This window comes from Rattus norvegicus, chromosome 2 (assembly GCF_036323735.1).
Source record: "Rattus norvegicus strain BN/NHsdMcwi chromosome 2, GRCr8, whole genome shotgun sequence".
NCBI lineage: Eukaryota > Metazoa > Chordata > Mammalia > Rodentia > Muridae > Rattus > Rattus norvegicus.
This window is the reverse complement of record NC_086020.1, coordinates 7,513,375-7,529,535: the sequence shown is the minus strand read 5'-3', so window position 1 is coordinate 7,529,535 and position 16,161 is coordinate 7,513,375. Positions and strand designations below refer to the sequence as shown.

The 16,161-nt window shown below is 38.4% G+C and overlaps 2 protein-coding genes across 5 annotated transcripts in view; one reads left to right on the top strand and one right to left on the bottom strand.

The window, feature by feature from the left end:
* The window catches only part of Fam81b (family with sequence similarity 81, member B), a 120,142-nt gene that overhangs the window by 72,903 nt on the left and 31,078 nt on the right, over nucleotides 1–16,161 (top strand). The gene's annotated exons all lie outside the window — the stretch shown is intronic.
* Skic3 (SKI3 subunit of superkiller complex) overlaps nucleotides 3,185–16,161 on the bottom strand; it is a 162,935-nt gene continuing 149,958 nt past the window's right edge. The window contains exon 43 of the mRNA XM_063281455.1: nucleotides 3,185–14,199. The gene's annotated coding sequence lies outside the window, so the exon portion shown is untranslated. The remainder of the gene's footprint in view (nucleotides 14,200–16,161) is intronic.

The following is a 16,161-nucleotide window of genomic DNA, read 5'->3' as shown; positions in this document are numbered from 1 at the left end:
AAAGTGTCTAGGTATAAAATTAACCCAAACAAATCAGTAGCCTTCCTCTACTCAAAGGATAAACAAGCTGAGAAAGAAATTAGGGAAATGACACCCTTCACAATGGTGCCAAATAACATAAAATACCTTGGTGTGACTCTAACCAAGCAAGTGAAAGATCTGTACAATAAGAACTTCAAGACTCTGAAGAAAGAAATTGAAAATCTCACAAGATGAAAAGACCTCCCATGCTCATAGTTTGGCAGGAGTAATATAGTAAAAATGGTCATCTTGGCAAAAGCAATCTACGGATTAAATGCAATCCCCATCAAAATTCCAATTCAATTCTTCATAGAGTTAGAAAGACCAATTGCAAATTCATTTGGAATAACAAAAAAACCCAGAATTTGGAAAACTATCCTCAAGAATAAAAGAACTTCTGGGTGAATCACCATCTCTGATCTCAAGCAATATTACAAGGCAATAGTCATAAAAAACTGTACGGTATTGGTACAGAGACAGGCAGTTAGACCAGTAGAATAGAACTGAAGATCCAGAAATGAACCCACACAATATGGTCACTTGATTTTTGACAAAGGAACTAAAACCATCCAATGGAAAAAAGATAGCATTTTCAACAAATGGTGCTCATTCAACTGGAGGTCAGTACGTAAAAGAATAAATTTTATCCATTCTTATCGCCCTATACAAACCTTAAGTCCAAGTGCATCAATGGCCTCCACATAAAGCCAGATGCACTCAAACTAATAGAAGAAAAAGTGGCGAAGATTCTCGAACACATAGGCAGTGGGAAAAATTTCTTGAACAAAACACTGATGACTTATGCTCTAAGATCAAGAATCAATAAATGGCACCTCATAAAACTGCAAAACTTCTGTAAGGCAAAGGGAACTGTCAGTAGAACAAAATGGCAACCAACAGATTGGGAAAAGATCTTTACCAATCCTACATCTGATAGATGGCTAATATCCAAAATAAACGAAGAACACAAGAAGTTAGATTCCGGAGAGCAAAGTAATCCTATTTAAAAAAAATGGGGTACAGAGCTAAACAAAGACTTCTCAGCTGAGGAATATCAAATGGCTGACAAGTACCTAAAGGAATGTTAAACATTCTTAACCATCAGAGAAATGCAAATCAAAACAATCCTGAGATTCCACCTCACACCAGTCAGAATGGCTAAGATCAAAAATTCAGGTAACAACAGATGCTAGCAAGGATGTGGAGAAAGAGAAACACTCCTCCATTGTTGGTGGGATTACAGACTGGTACATCCATTGTGGAAACCAGTATGGAGGTTCCTCTGAAAATTGTACATTGTACTACCTCTCCTGGGCATATACCCAAATGGTACTCCAACATACAACAAAAACACATGCTCCACTATATTCGTAGCAGCCTTATTTATAATAGCCAGGAGTTGGAAAGAACCCAGATGGCCTTCAAGAGAGGAATGGATACAGAAAATATAGTACATCTACAAAATGGAGTACTACTCAGCTATCAAAAACAATGACTGCATGAAATTCATAGGCAAATGGATGGAAGTAGAAAATATCATCTTGAGTGAGGTAACCCAATCACAGAAAACATACATGGTATGTACTCACTGATAAGTGGATATTAGCGCAAAAGATCAAATTACCCAAAATGTAATCCACAGAGCACATGAAGCTCAAGAAGAAGGACAACCAAAGTGCGGGTACTTCAGTCCTTGTCTAAAGAGGCAACAAAAATATTTATAGGAGGGTATATGGAGTCAAAGTTTGGAGCAGAGACTGAAGAAATGGCCATTCAAAGCCTGCCCCATATGGGTATACAGCCTACATACATACAGTCACTAAAGTTAGATAAGATGTATGTAGCTAATAAGTGCATGCTGAAAGGCACAGCCAGAGCACGTAAAATACAAGGCCAATGCTAGCAGCAAACCACTGAACTGAGAACGGAATCCCAGATGGAGGAATTAGAGAAAGAACTGAAAGCTGAAAGGGACTTGCAACCCCATAAGAACAACAATACCAACCAACCAGTGCTCCCAGGAACTAAACCACTACCCAAAGACTACACATGGACACACCCATGGCTCCGTCTGCATATGTAAAAGAGGATGCCTCTCTTGGGCACCAAAGGTAGGAGAAGCCCTTGGTCCTGCCAAGTTTGGACCTCCCAAGTATAGGGGAATGTCAGAGCAGGAAAGGTAGAAGGGAAGGGGTGGCTGGGGAACACCCTTATGTAGGAGAGGCAGATGGGATGGGAGGGCTTATGACCAGTAAACTGGGAAAGGGAATAACATTTGGAATGTAAATAAAAAAAATCTAATAAAAACAATTAAAAAAAGACTACTTGTTTTTCACTAGGGTTATATGTCTGTTTAGATAGTTAATCTTTTTGTGATTTAACTTTAGCCAGTGCCATCTATGTATTATTCTCTTTATTTCTGTGTTATGTATTTCAGCCTATTTTTTCTTGCTGTCTGCTCTTCTTGGGTGTGTTTTGTTTTTTATTCTAGAGATTTCAGCTGTTCTATTAAGTTGCTAGTATGAGATCTCTCATACTATGAGTTGTTTATGTAGGCACTTAGTGCTATGAACTTTCCCCTTAGCTTGGAGAAAATTCTGAGAGGTACTTGGAGAAAATATTTGGAGGTACTGAGAAAAGGGTATATTCTTATGTGTGTGGGTGGAATGTTCCATTTGATTCATAATCTCTGTTAGTGCCAACATTTCTCTGTTTAGTTTTTGTGTATTGGTAAGAGTTGGGTATTAGTCTACCACTAACAGCCTGTGAGGGTCCACCATGATTTAAGCTTTAGTAATGCTTTATTTACAAATGTATTTGCCCTTGTCCTTGGAACATAGATGATAAGAATTGAAATTTCATCTTGGTTGATTTCTTTTCATTTGATAAGTATGAAGTGTCCTTTCCTATCTCTTCTGGTTAGGTTATGTTTGAACTCTAATTTTTCTTAGGTCCATTTGCTTAGGGTATACTTTTCCAGCCATTTACCCTGAAGTAGTGTCTGTCTTTGATGCTGAGGTATGATTTTTGGATGCAGCAGAAGGATGGGGTCATATTTTCGCATCCATTCTCTTATATGTCTTTTTATGAAGCTATTGATATTGAAAATTATCAATGAAAAATGAAAAATTATTGTTAAATATCTGTTAATTTGTTGGTGGTGGTGAATGTGTGAGTGTGTGTGTGTGTGTGTGTGTGTGTGTGTGTGTGTGTGTGTGTGTGTGTGTGTGTGTATGTCTGTGTATATCCGTGCTTCTCCTCCTTTGATTTGGGACATCTAGAATTATTTCCTATATTTTTAATTTTTGTAGTTAACCTCCTTAGGTTGGATCTTTCCTTTTACTCTCTCTGTAGGAAGTTTCATTTTATTATGGAGTATCTTATTTTAGCAATCAATGGTGATTGAAATTTTGCTTCATATAGTAGTCTAAGGTCCCATCTGTGGGCTCTTGGAGTCTTTCCTTCTTAAGGATCTCTATCATCTTCATATAGTTGGTTTTAAGATCTTTTTCTTATACTTCAGCTGTGTTGGCGTATTCAGGCCCTGCTTTGGTTGGACTCTAGTCCAGCCAAAATTTTCTCTGGCTATTATTGATTATGTTCTTACATTGGCATCTAGGCAGCTAAGTTTAAGATGATTATAAATTTAGTGCTGATTTCTGGATCTGACTTTGTTGTGTTTTTTCCTTGCTTTCCATTTCCTTTCTGGAAAGTGATGATCCTCTTTGGAGTGTGATGGCTGTATGTTCCATTTTTCCTTGGCCTGCTCCACTGATGTGTTCAAAGAGAATACTGGCTGGTGTTGGAGACTGAATTCTGGAATGAGTTGAGGTATTAAGGTTGGAAGAGATGTTTATGATCTGTGGGGACAGGATCAGAAAAGAATGGGACTCTGCAGCAGGTTTTCCTTTCTTTCTTTCTTTCTTTCTTTCTTTCTTTCTTTCTTTCTTTCTTTCTTTCTTTCCTTCTTCATTTTTATTAAATTGTGTATTTCTTATTTACATTTCTTTTTCCCATTTTGATTAAATTGAGTATTTTTTATTTACATTTCAAATGTTATGCCCTTTCACGGTTTCCTGTCCATCAACCCCCGGACCTCTCCCTCTCCCCTTCTATATGGGTGTTTCCCTCCCCATACACCCATTACCCCCCCACAAAACAGTCCCCTACACTAGGGTTCCAACCTTGGCAGGACCAAGGTTCCTTGGCAGGCTTCCCCTTCCACTGGTGCCCCAACAAGGCCATCCTCTACTACATATGTAGTTGAAGCCTAGGGTCAGTCCATGTATAGTCTTTAGGTAGTGGTTTAGCCCCTGGAAGCTCTGGTTGGTTGGCATTATTGTTCTTATGGGGTCACAAGTCCCTTCAGCTCTTTCAGTCCTTTCTCTAATTCTTCCAATGGGGATTCTGCTCCCAGTTAAGTGGTTTGCTGGTAGCATTCGCCTCTATATTTGACATGTTTTGGCTGTATCACTCAGGAGAGATCTATATCCGGTTCCTTTTAGCGCAGCACTTGTTAGCTTCATCGATTTTATCTAGTTTTGTTGGAGGTATATATATATATATGCCATATGTAAGCAAGACTCTGAATGGCCGTTCCTTCTGTCTCTGCTCCAAACTTTGCTTCCCTATCCCCTACTATGGATATTTTGGTTCCCCTTTTAAAGAAGGTGTGAAGCATCCTCATTTTGTTCATCCTTCTTGAGTTCCATATGGACTGTGCATTGCATCTTTGGTAATTTGAGCATTTGGACTAATATCCACTTATCAATGAGTGCATACCATGTGTGTTTTTCTGTGATTGGGTTACCTCACTCAGGATGATATTTTCTAGTTACAGAAAATCCAATTGCCCATGAATTTAATGAGGTCATTGTTTTTGATAGCTGAGTAGTTTTCCATTGTGTATATGTACCACATTTTCTGTGTCCATTCCTCTGTTGAAGGGCATTTGGGTTCTTTCCAGCTTCTGGCTATTATAAATAAGACTGCTATGACCATAGTGGAGCATGTGTCTTTGTTGTATGCTGGAGTATCTTTTGGGTATATGTCCAGGAGTGGTATAGCTGGGTCCACAGGTAGTGCAATGTCCAATTTTCTGAGGAACCTCCAGACTGATTTCCAGAGACGTTGTACCAGTTTGCAGTCCCACCAACAATGGAGGAGTGTTCCTCTTTCTCTACATCCTTGCCAGCATTTGCTGTCACCTGAGTTTTTGATCTTAGCCATTCTGACTGGTGTGAGGTGGAATCTCAGAGTTGTTTTAATTTGCATTTCCCTGAGGACTAAGGATGTTGAACATTTCTTTAGGTGCTCCTCTGCCAATCGATATTCCTCAGCTGCGAATTCTTTGTTTAGCTCTGTACCCCATTTTTTAATAAAGTGATTTGGCTCTCTAGAGTCTAAATTCATGAGTTCTTTGTATATTTTGGATATTAGCCCTCTATGGGATGTAGGATTGGTAAAGATCTCTCCCCAATATTTTGGTTGCTGTTTTGTCCTAATGACAGTGTCCTTTGTGTTACAGAAGCTTTGCAATTTTATGAGGTACCATTTGTCTGTTCTTGATCTTAGAGCATAAGCCATTGGTGTTCTGTTCAGGAAATTTTCCCCAGTGCCCATGTGTTCGATGCTCTTCCCCACTTTTTCTTCTATTAGTTTGAATATATATGGTTTGATGTGGAGGTTCTTGATCCACTTGGACTTAAGTTTTGTACAGGGTGATAAGAATGGATTGATTTGCATTCTTCTACACGCTGACCTCCAGTTGAACGAGCACCATTTTTGTTGAAAGTGCTATCTTTTTTTCATTGGATGGTTTTAGCTCCTTTGTCAAAAATCAAGTGTCCATAGGTGTGTGGGTTCATTTCTGGGTCTTCAATTCTAATCCACTGGTCTATCTTCCTGTCTCTGTACCGATACCATACAGTTTTTATGACTATTGCCCTGTAATACCGCTTGAGATCAGGGATGGTGAGTCCCCGAGAAGTTCTTTTATTGTTGACGATAGTTTTAGTTATCCTGGGCTTTTTGTTATTCTAAATGAATTTGCAAATTGTTCTTTCTAACTCTATGAAGAAATGAATTGGAATTTTGATGGGTACTACATTTAATCTGTAGATTGCTTTTGGTAAAATGACCATTTTTACTATATTAATCCTGCCAACCCATGAGCATGGAAGATCTTTCCATCTTCTGAGATCTTCAATTTCTTTCTTCAGAGACTGGAAGTTCTTATCATACATATCTTTCATTTGCTTGATTAAAGTCACACCAAGGTATTTTATATTATTTGGGACTATTACGAAGGGTATTGTTTCCCTAATTTCTTTCTCAGCTTGTTTCTCTTTTGTGTAGAGGAAGGCTACTGATTTATTTGAGTTAATTTTATACCCAGCCACTTTGCTGAAGGTGTTTATTAGGTTTAGTAGTTCTCTGGTGGAACTTTCGGGATCACTTACGTATACAATCAGATCATCTGCAAATAGTGACTTTTTCGTTCCCAATCTGTATCCCTTTGATCTCCTTTTGTTGTCTGATTGCTCTAGCTAGAACTTTGAGAACTATATTGCATAAGTAGGGAGAGAGTGGGCAGCCTTGTCTAGTCCCTGATTTTAGTTGGATTGTTTCAAGTTTCTCTCCATTTAGTTTAATGTTAGCTACTGGTTTGCTGTAGTGGGTTTTCTGCTACCAGGCTGGAGGTGAGAGGGGGACTGGATCTGGAGAAGTGAAAGGAGAGTGTAGACTCACTGTCAGTCAGCTTACTTCTCTTCCTGGCAGGAGTCAATCATTGGTTAGAGTATTCAGACCAATTTCTTTGATGAACACAGATGCAAAAATTCTCAATACGACATTGTAAACAGAATTCAAGAACATACCATGAAGATTATACATTATTACCAAGTGGGCTTCATTCCAGAAAGGCAAGAAATATGTATGTCAATAAATAAAATACACCGTATAAACAACCCCAAGGATAAAAACCACACAACTATTTCAATTGCTGCTAACAGGGCATTTGGCAAAATTCAACATGTTTCTGTGATAAAATTTCTGGATATGGCAGAAATAGATGGAACATACCTCAAATAATAAAGGCTATAAAACTGCAGCCAACACTATATTAAATGGAGACAAATTAAGAACGTTTTCTCTAAGATCAGAAATGATACAAGGATGCTCATCTACTCTTCCCTGTCTTGTTTGATATGGTGCTCAAAGTCTTAGCTACAGCAATTAGATAAGAGAAATACATAAAGGGACAATAATAGTAAGGGAAGAACTCAAAAATATCCCTATTTACAGAGACATGATTCTTTACTGAGGAAACCCTATTGAGTCTACTAGAAAATTTTTGGACCTTATAACAAACACAGTAAGGTTCTTGCAAAATGCAGAATCAGTATGTATTAAATAGAAAAACAAAAAAACAAAACAAAACAAAATGACCCTCCATATATATTAATAGGTGACTCTCTTAAAAAGAAATTAGGGAAAATGTTTCATTAAAAATAGCTCCCCCACCCCAACCCAAATGCCTCCATTCTGCTAAGGAACAATAAAATGACTCTAGATCCCCTTCTGCTACCCATATGTCAGTACCTCAGACATCCATCATCAAAGATGTTTCTCCTGCCATAAGATGAGAACTAACACAGAAACCCGCAACTGGTTAATATACAGAGAGTAAGAGACCTTGGCATACTCAGTCCTGAGTGGAATGTCTTCATCAAACCTCTCTCCTCATAGGGGTCAGGAAACTGATGACGTCTGTGCTGCCAGTGTGTGAATATCCGGCATAGGTCTGTGGGATTGAAAGAAAACACATACACGGGTCACCCATTGTCAGAGAGTGCCACCAAGGCTTTACTGAGATATCCTTATATACCCGAGGCAAAAGTCATGGAAAAACAACAAAGCAGGTGAAAATCCCCAACCAGGAAACAGGAGAACAGGAAAAATCTGTGTCGTGGAATGTCCCAGCCCAAATCAGGGACATAAACAATTTCTTAATAACAAGCTGAAAGAGTCTTCGAGGGAGAAGGGTGCCATGGAAAGTCTTGGGCCCAAATCAGGTTCTGAGAGCAGCTGCCAAGGGTGTAAACAACTTCTTGCTATAGTAGGCTAAAAGGCTCAGCAGGAGGGGGGAGGGAAACACCCCAAGGTAGGACCCAACAATTCCCCCTCTTTTATTTTTTAAGTAGCTCCTGTCTTAGGATCAACTTGGGGTTCCAAAACTCTTTTCCATCTCTGAAAACCCTGCCAATCTTCAGGGTTTCTGTCTTAGGTGAGCATGGTTCCAGAAGGTTGCCCATCTTTGGCTAACTTACTTGTCATACAAACTGAGCCTAATTTGGGCCAATGGATTATTCCCAGCCAATGAAAACAAACCTTTTTGGTTTCAGCCTGAGACTAGATCTGTTGGGATTTAAAATGGCACAGCAAAACAGCCCCCAAAGGGAAGCTGCTAAGAGTGAGCAATCAAGATAAGCATTTAAATCCCCAACAGCCTTGCTGCTATTAAGGGCCTTAACAAGGGTTACACACAGAATGATAAAAGGTAGATCAAGATATAACATGGATGGGTTGGGGATTTAGTTCAGTGGTAGAGCACTTGCCTAGCAAGCGCAAGGCCCTGGGTTCGGTCCCCAGCTCCGAAAAAAAAAAAAAAAGATAAAAAAAAAGATATAACATGGGTTTCCCAGAAAAAGTCCAATTGAGAGCAGTTTGTTGGTTGAGATTAAGAATGACCAACTGAATCTGAATATTAACGATATTCTGCACAGTCAATGCCATGGCGACTTCTCCAGACAACATATCCACAGTCCCAACGACAGCTACCGATTGAGATATGGCCACACTGGCCACTGCAGCAGCAGTGGTGGCTGAAATGATGATGGTAGCAATGACTGTCACAGTAATGCCAAAGTCTCTTTTATGCCTGTAGAGTACCACTGGGTATGGGGATCACACCAGGATCAATGTAAAATCTTCCTGTTCCCCGCAACTGATCAGTAGACAGGACCTGGAAGAACAATTGAGAATCTCCTCCCTTGACACTGCCTTAGTCTCATTCCAAACCAAAAAAGAAAAGGGGTGCCAACACACATGGCGCAGATTTCAGAAAATTTTTACTCTTCTTATTTGGGCAAAAATGTAGGGAGGTTTCAAAAATATCAGGTATACTTCAAGAGGCAGTACTTAAAGGTCCAGGCCAGCACCTATGTGCTGGTCTAGGAAGCAGATAACTATCATTTCTAACAAGACTAATGGGGTATAAAATATCTCTCAATCCTATTAACACTAGCATTGGTAACAGTAATACTTAAATCAGCTATGGAAACATTATTAAAAGTAAACCTGACTGAAAAAAATGAGGAGTTTAATGAGGCTTTATAAAAATCATAACAAAACATAGACTATCCTTTAAGATGAAAAGTAAAGTTAAGAATTATTCGTTTTACCTTTATGTGAGCTGCCATTTTACCAATTGTGTGGTTTGTTGTAATAATGGCAGGCTGTGCCGTGTTATGTATTCCCACTGGCATCAGGATCGAGGGATTCTTTACGAAGTTTCAGTATAACTCCAAGTGGACTGTCATCTACAGGATGCACACAACGCTCAGGAACCCAAATAGGGGCCTCAGCATCCTTGGGAAAGATGCGAGCTGATCCTCTCAACCTGACAAAGATGGGGTCAGGTCCCTTCCAGGCTTCTGAGGTCAGATCTTTCCATTTAACTAAACCATTATGTGTTCTGTCCTTCCACCAGTGCCTGTCGACTGCTGAGAGGCCAGCCTTATCCACAATTAAAAAAATTTAAGATATAAAGAATAGTTGATAATTTAGGAGGGGCTATATACTCTCCCTCTTTTATTCTTTCAAGTTGGTTTTTCATGGTCAAATGGGCTTGCTCTACAATTGCTTGAACTTGAGAATTATAAGAGATACCTGTTTTCTGAAGAATATCGAAATAAGCACAAAATTGTTGAAATGATTTGCTGGTATATGCTGGTCCATTATCAGTTTTTATTTTCATTTGCTTAGGCACATTCATAAAGGCAAAGGCTTGTAAATCTTTGATCCTTTCTCCACTCTAAGCAGAAGCAAAAATCAATCCTGAATAGGTATCTATGGACATATTGACATATTTCAATTTCTCAAAAGAAAGTACATGTGTAGCATCCATTTGTCAGATATCACTGGGCATCAATCCTCTAGGATTAATGCCCAAACTGGGTGAGGGAATCAATGGAGCACATGAGGAACACTGAGTAACTATCTGAACAGCTTGACCCTTGGTGCATCCTGTATGGTGTCTTAAAGATTGTGAGTTAATATGAAATTTTCTATGTAATTGAAGGGCCAAATCATAATAATCAAGAGCTATAGCTACAAATTGTGGCCTAATATAAAAATCAGCAGCAGCATTAACTTCTGCCAACGGGGCCAGGCAATCCAGAATGACCTCTGATAATGCCCTACATAAATAGGCTCTCTGCGTTGCCACAATGCCTCCACTTGCAAAAGACAAGAGCAAATAGGAGATACAGGAGCAATAAATGCAGCAGGTTCCAAAGGTAAAATAATATTAGATACATAAGCACTTTGCAGGGCTCTTGAGGAAACAAAGATAGCGCCAGAAGAAGGGCCTTTAATTCACCAACTGTGCCGAGACAGAATCAAGCATCAGTTTCTCCACCTTGCCCTCTGAAAGGACCATGGCATCTCCCTTAGAAGACCCATCAGTGAAAAGTAATCTGGCCTTACTTAGAGTCTAATTTTTTTTACTATAGAGGGAGAAAATCACAGTATGTAACTTAAACTGACAAATTTTATTTTCAGGATAATAGTTATCAAATTGACTAGTAGTAGAACATGAAAAAATGGACAAATCATCAAAAGTTCTAATCAAATTACTTACCTGTTCTTGATCATAAGGTAAAATAATCATTCTTTGAGCAGGTTGCGTAGTCAAGACAGCTTCCACATGATGAAGCACATTGCTTCCCCATAGATTAATAGGAATATTATTGATGACAAAGGTTGAAAATATCCCATATGTCCTTCCTCATCTTTCCATTTAAGTATTTTACTACTTTTGAGGAGCTGTAGCTGTCCCCACTCCTTGTCAAGTATGTAATGACTAATTACATTTGTAGTTGCTTCTCCTGTTAAAGCAGTTGCAACCAGAAAGTCTGAAAAAGTGTCAGTAGTCACAAATAAATCTAGAAATACCAGATTATTGTCTCTAGCTATTTCTATTTGATGATATAAAGAATGAGATTGTCTAATTGTTCCTATGCAAGGCCCAAAATCTGCCTGGTATATAATTCTATTGTGACTTTGCCCTCATTAAGGGGTCCAGGCAATCCAATCTGAGTTCTTAAATGGCCTATAAAGGAACAGTACACTTCTCTTAAATCAGTGGTATTAGCATAAATATTTGTAAAATTTGAGGGTTAACAGTATCTAAAAGAGGAAAAATTTTAATCAATTGCAAACCACACATTGGCTATCAAAATACGAATTGAAAGCTTGATTTAACATTTTAACAAGAGTGGCTACAGCATGTAATTCAATAATCTGTGTTGAAGCAGGGGGAAAGTCAAGAGAATAAACACGTGATCCAATTTCATGTGTTGCCTTCTCATTAGATAACCAATTTAATTGCTGTTTGGAATAAAGTAAGGTATGTTTCATCAGGTTCTTTTTCTATAATACTTCCATGATTCAATCTTACAATTCTGTACATCTAGCTCTCTTTACTTTCTGTAAAGCTATTCAATCACTCCTCAGTTAATTGTCTAGGGGAATAGAATTTGCATCTCTCTTGGGGATATCAAACAAAGGTTTGGTGGTGAAGTTAAGGTAAGGTCTTAGCCAATTAACATATATTAGAAGCTTTTAAAATTAATTTAAAGTAAAATATCTTGAATTTTCTGAACCATACTTTGTTTAGGATATAACCAATGTCTCAAATATTGAAAAGGAATAAAGACTCTTTTCTGGAGCAGCAGCTACTCTCCAAAATTTAAAGCACATTGTAAGAATAAAGGCTTGTAGTAAAATTAAAATGTCTATATAATGAATAATATACACTGAAAGATTCAAAGTCTTAACTTCTTGTATTGAAGCAGTGACAAAAAATTTTTAATGTAATGTAGGGACATAAGTGATTCCTTGAGGCAAAACTTTCCAATGGTATCACTTCATGGGCTCTCCAAAATTATAAGCAAGCTCACTAAATTAAAATCTTTCACAATCGCCAGGATGTAAAGAAACAGCATAAAAACAATCTTTTAAATTTATAATAATTCTACCTGTATTTCTTGAAATAGCAGTTGGAGTGAGCAAACAGGTTGTAATGTTCTTGTAAGTTCCATAGCCTCATTAACCATTCATAAATCCTGTAACATTCTCCATCCGTTTGATTTTTTCTTAATTACAAATATGTGTGAGTTAGAATCCTGAGCCTGTCTGTGATCAAACTGTAAACTGTAGCCAATGTAACACTGACAATCATTAACCATAATCTTTAACTTTCCCTTGTAACACCAGAGCACAACCATAATTTTGGAAAGCAAAACTCAACCTCCAACAAGTTATCTATTCTCCAAAATCCAGTCTCTCCAAAACACCAACTCCATTTCTCTTGCTTTAAAGTTTGACTGCCAATTCTTGCATATGAACCAACAATGGTGCAGGCTCTAGTACCTCAACAAAGAGATATTGCCCTAAATTCTTTTATAGGTCTGGTTTTTAATGATAAGAATTATATTAAAATGTTATCCCAATTTAGACCTATTTCCCTGTGTTGTCTAAAATAACTCCATCTGAATTATGAGGTTTAAGCCAACTTTATGTTACCAATGTTACAAATTTTCTACCATACCCAATAACTTAAAAGCCACTAACCTATAACCAAGACATGTAGAGAATATTATACATTTAAAACAAATCAGAAACAAAAAAATGAAATGGCTAAACATTATCTTTAATATTTAGATCAAAAACCATTTTTACTTTTTCTAGCTGTAATTTTAAGAGAAGCACCTTGTCATCTGTTGAATTCAATAATCACAATCAAAGATTTTTCAAAGAGAAACAGCCATCAGCTGAGAACTAGATGGCTTCTCAGCTCCCTACCGTAGAAGCTGAGAAGCTGCTGGCACCTTTAAGATCAGCTTGTGCAGACACTCAGCACCTGGGCAGCTTCTCCAGCTGACCTAGGCTTCTAGCTACAGGTGCAGGGCTCCAAAGGGCAATTTAAATTGTTTTTTAATTATTTGTTCCTTTTTTCAAATGAGTTAATACCAAATCAAGGTGTGAACGACTGACAGATAAAGTTATTAGCATTTTTTTCTTTTGAACATAAAACATTTAAGCAACAAGAAGCAAAACCCAGACATAACTGACACACATGGACAGCTTGGTGCACCAAGGACAGACAATAGACATAGAGGGAAAGAACTAGATAGCATCCCACCAAAGGGACCCAGATAACCTAAAGGACCCAGAACCAGAAATAAGCACTTCTCCAATAGGAGCCAGCAAGGAGGCGGGACGTCTGTCCCTAGGAGAGCTCTTAAAAAGCTTAGGCTCATTTTCCTTATTTTGCCAAAACATCTGTGGACAGACTGTTTTTCTAAAACTCATTCTCTCTCTTGTCTAGGATGTAAAATGTCTCTAGTCAGGGTTCAAAGACGAAAAGCATCTATGAGAATTGACTTCACTTCTCTAGGTTTTAGCATAACTCTAAAAGAACACATACACAAAAATATTTTACCATTATTACCTTGTCCCTTTTAACCTGTTTCCAATCTGGACTATTCAAACCACCACTAGCTATAAACCAAGGACTGACGTGTCCTACAGTTTTAACAAAATCTTGGGCTGCCTTTACCTTAATACCAGTCCTTTGTTATTTGAGTAAACTTACAAGCTGATATGCGACCAATAACAAGGGACTTTTAGTTCCCATGGCTAAGATGAAACCTTTGTAGTGCTACTTACTTTGCTTTGTCTCGTGGTCGCCACTTGTCCCCAATACATTCTGCTTCCTCACTGGCCGGCCTTTTGGAACAATCTGGTCAGGTTGTCCTCTTTTTCCCAGTCTCGGTGGGACCGCCAAATGAGGACACCTGTGCCGCCAATGTGTGAATATTGGGTGTAGGTCTGCGGGATTGAAAGAAAACAAATACACAGGTCACCCATTTTCAGAGAGTGCCACCAAGGCCTTACTGAGATCTCCTTATATACCCGAGGCAAAAGTCATGGAAAAACAACAAAGCAGATGAAAATCCCCAATCAGGAAAACAGGAAAAATCTGTGTCATGGAAAGTCCCAGGACCAAATCAGGGGCATCAACAATTTTTTAATAACAAGCTGAAAGGCTCAGCAAGGGAAAAGGGTGCCACGGAAAGTCTCAGGCCCAAATCAGGTGCTGAGAGCAGCTGCCAAGGGTGTAAATGACTTCTTGCTATAGCAGACTAAAAGGCTCAGTGAAGGGGAAGGGAAACACCCCAAGGTAGGGTCCAACAGGAAACCATGTGTAAGAAGTCATAGGGGATGGAAGACACTGAAGAAACAGTATCTTCCAGATACAAAAGGAATGACACATAATTAACTCACAAATATCAGCATGTACAGGGCCTGTACAGACTCAATTAAGACAGGATCCCAGCACTGAGAGGGAAAGTAGACACAGCTCTCATCCCTAACCAAGAAGCTACCTCCAATTGACAACCATTTGAAAAGGAAAAGTAAGTTATTCTCTATTGGAGAAAACTGACTGGATGCATTGTCCACATGTAAGTGTAGGCTCTGTGTCCAGCAGCAGAAGACTAACAAAGCAAAACTGTCACTGCTAGAATTTTGTCACATATTGCTTTATTTGAGCATTTTGTTTTGTTTCTGTCCTCATGGTCTTTTGCTTGTATAATAGTTTTTTTTTCAATTTTCACAGACTTTAATTTTATTGTAACTTTGAACACATAGGAACGTGCAAAGAATTTTTCTTTATTAACTCAGATTTTCACCACATAATGTACATAATACAGTTTTTAATTTTGTGTTTTTGTGTGTGTTTCTTGTGTGTGGAAGGTTATGGGTTTTTGTTGTTGTTGTTGTTGTTGTTGTTGCTTCTGCTGTTGCTGTTTTGTTTTGCTTGTTTGATGCCAATTTGAGAGGGGGGCATGAAATTGGGTGGATGGGAAGGTGGAGAGAATCTTGGAATTGTTGGGGGAGAGGATACTATGATCAGAATCTTTTCAATTTAAAATATTTCCTCCCAAGAATAAGTATTTAGGAAAATATCTAACTAAAGAAGTAAAAGACTTTGACAACAAAAATTTCAAGATATTGAAAAAGGGAATCACAGTAGATACTAAATGATGGAAAACTACTTCATGCTCCTGGGTAGGTAAAATATTATAAAAATGTCTACACTACCCAAATCAATATTAAACATATTCATTTCCAAACTTCCATATCATGTCTCACAGATATAGGAAAATACAAGAATTCATATGGAACTATAAAAATCACACAATACACACACACACACACACACACACACACACACACACACACACACACCACAAATAGCCAAAGCTATCCTAAGGAATGAAAACAATGATTGAGATATTGCACTACCTGATCTCAAATAATACTACACAGAGATATAGTTATAAAGACAGCTTGGTTCTGATATAAAAATGGACCAATGGACCACTGCAATAGATAGAGAACCTAGAAATAAAATGGGAAAGCTTTGCCCACTTAATTATTGACAAATCAGGTGCGGTGGTTTGAATGAGGATGGCCCAAGAGCTCAAATGTTTGAATACTTACTCTCCAGTTAATGGAACTATTTGGAAAGGATGAAGGTGTGGCTTTGTTGGAGAAAGTATGCTACTAGGCACGGGTTTTGTGTTTTCAAAAGCCTACACTAGGCCCAAGTTCTCCCTCTTGCGCTCTCTCTCTCTCTCTCTCTCTCTCTCTCTCTCTCTCTCTCTCTCTCTCTCTCTCTCTCTGCCCATGGATCATGATGGACTCTTACCTACTGCTCCAGTACCATATGTACCACCATGATGCCCCCTGGCATAAGGATAATGGCCAAACCCTCTCAAACTGTAA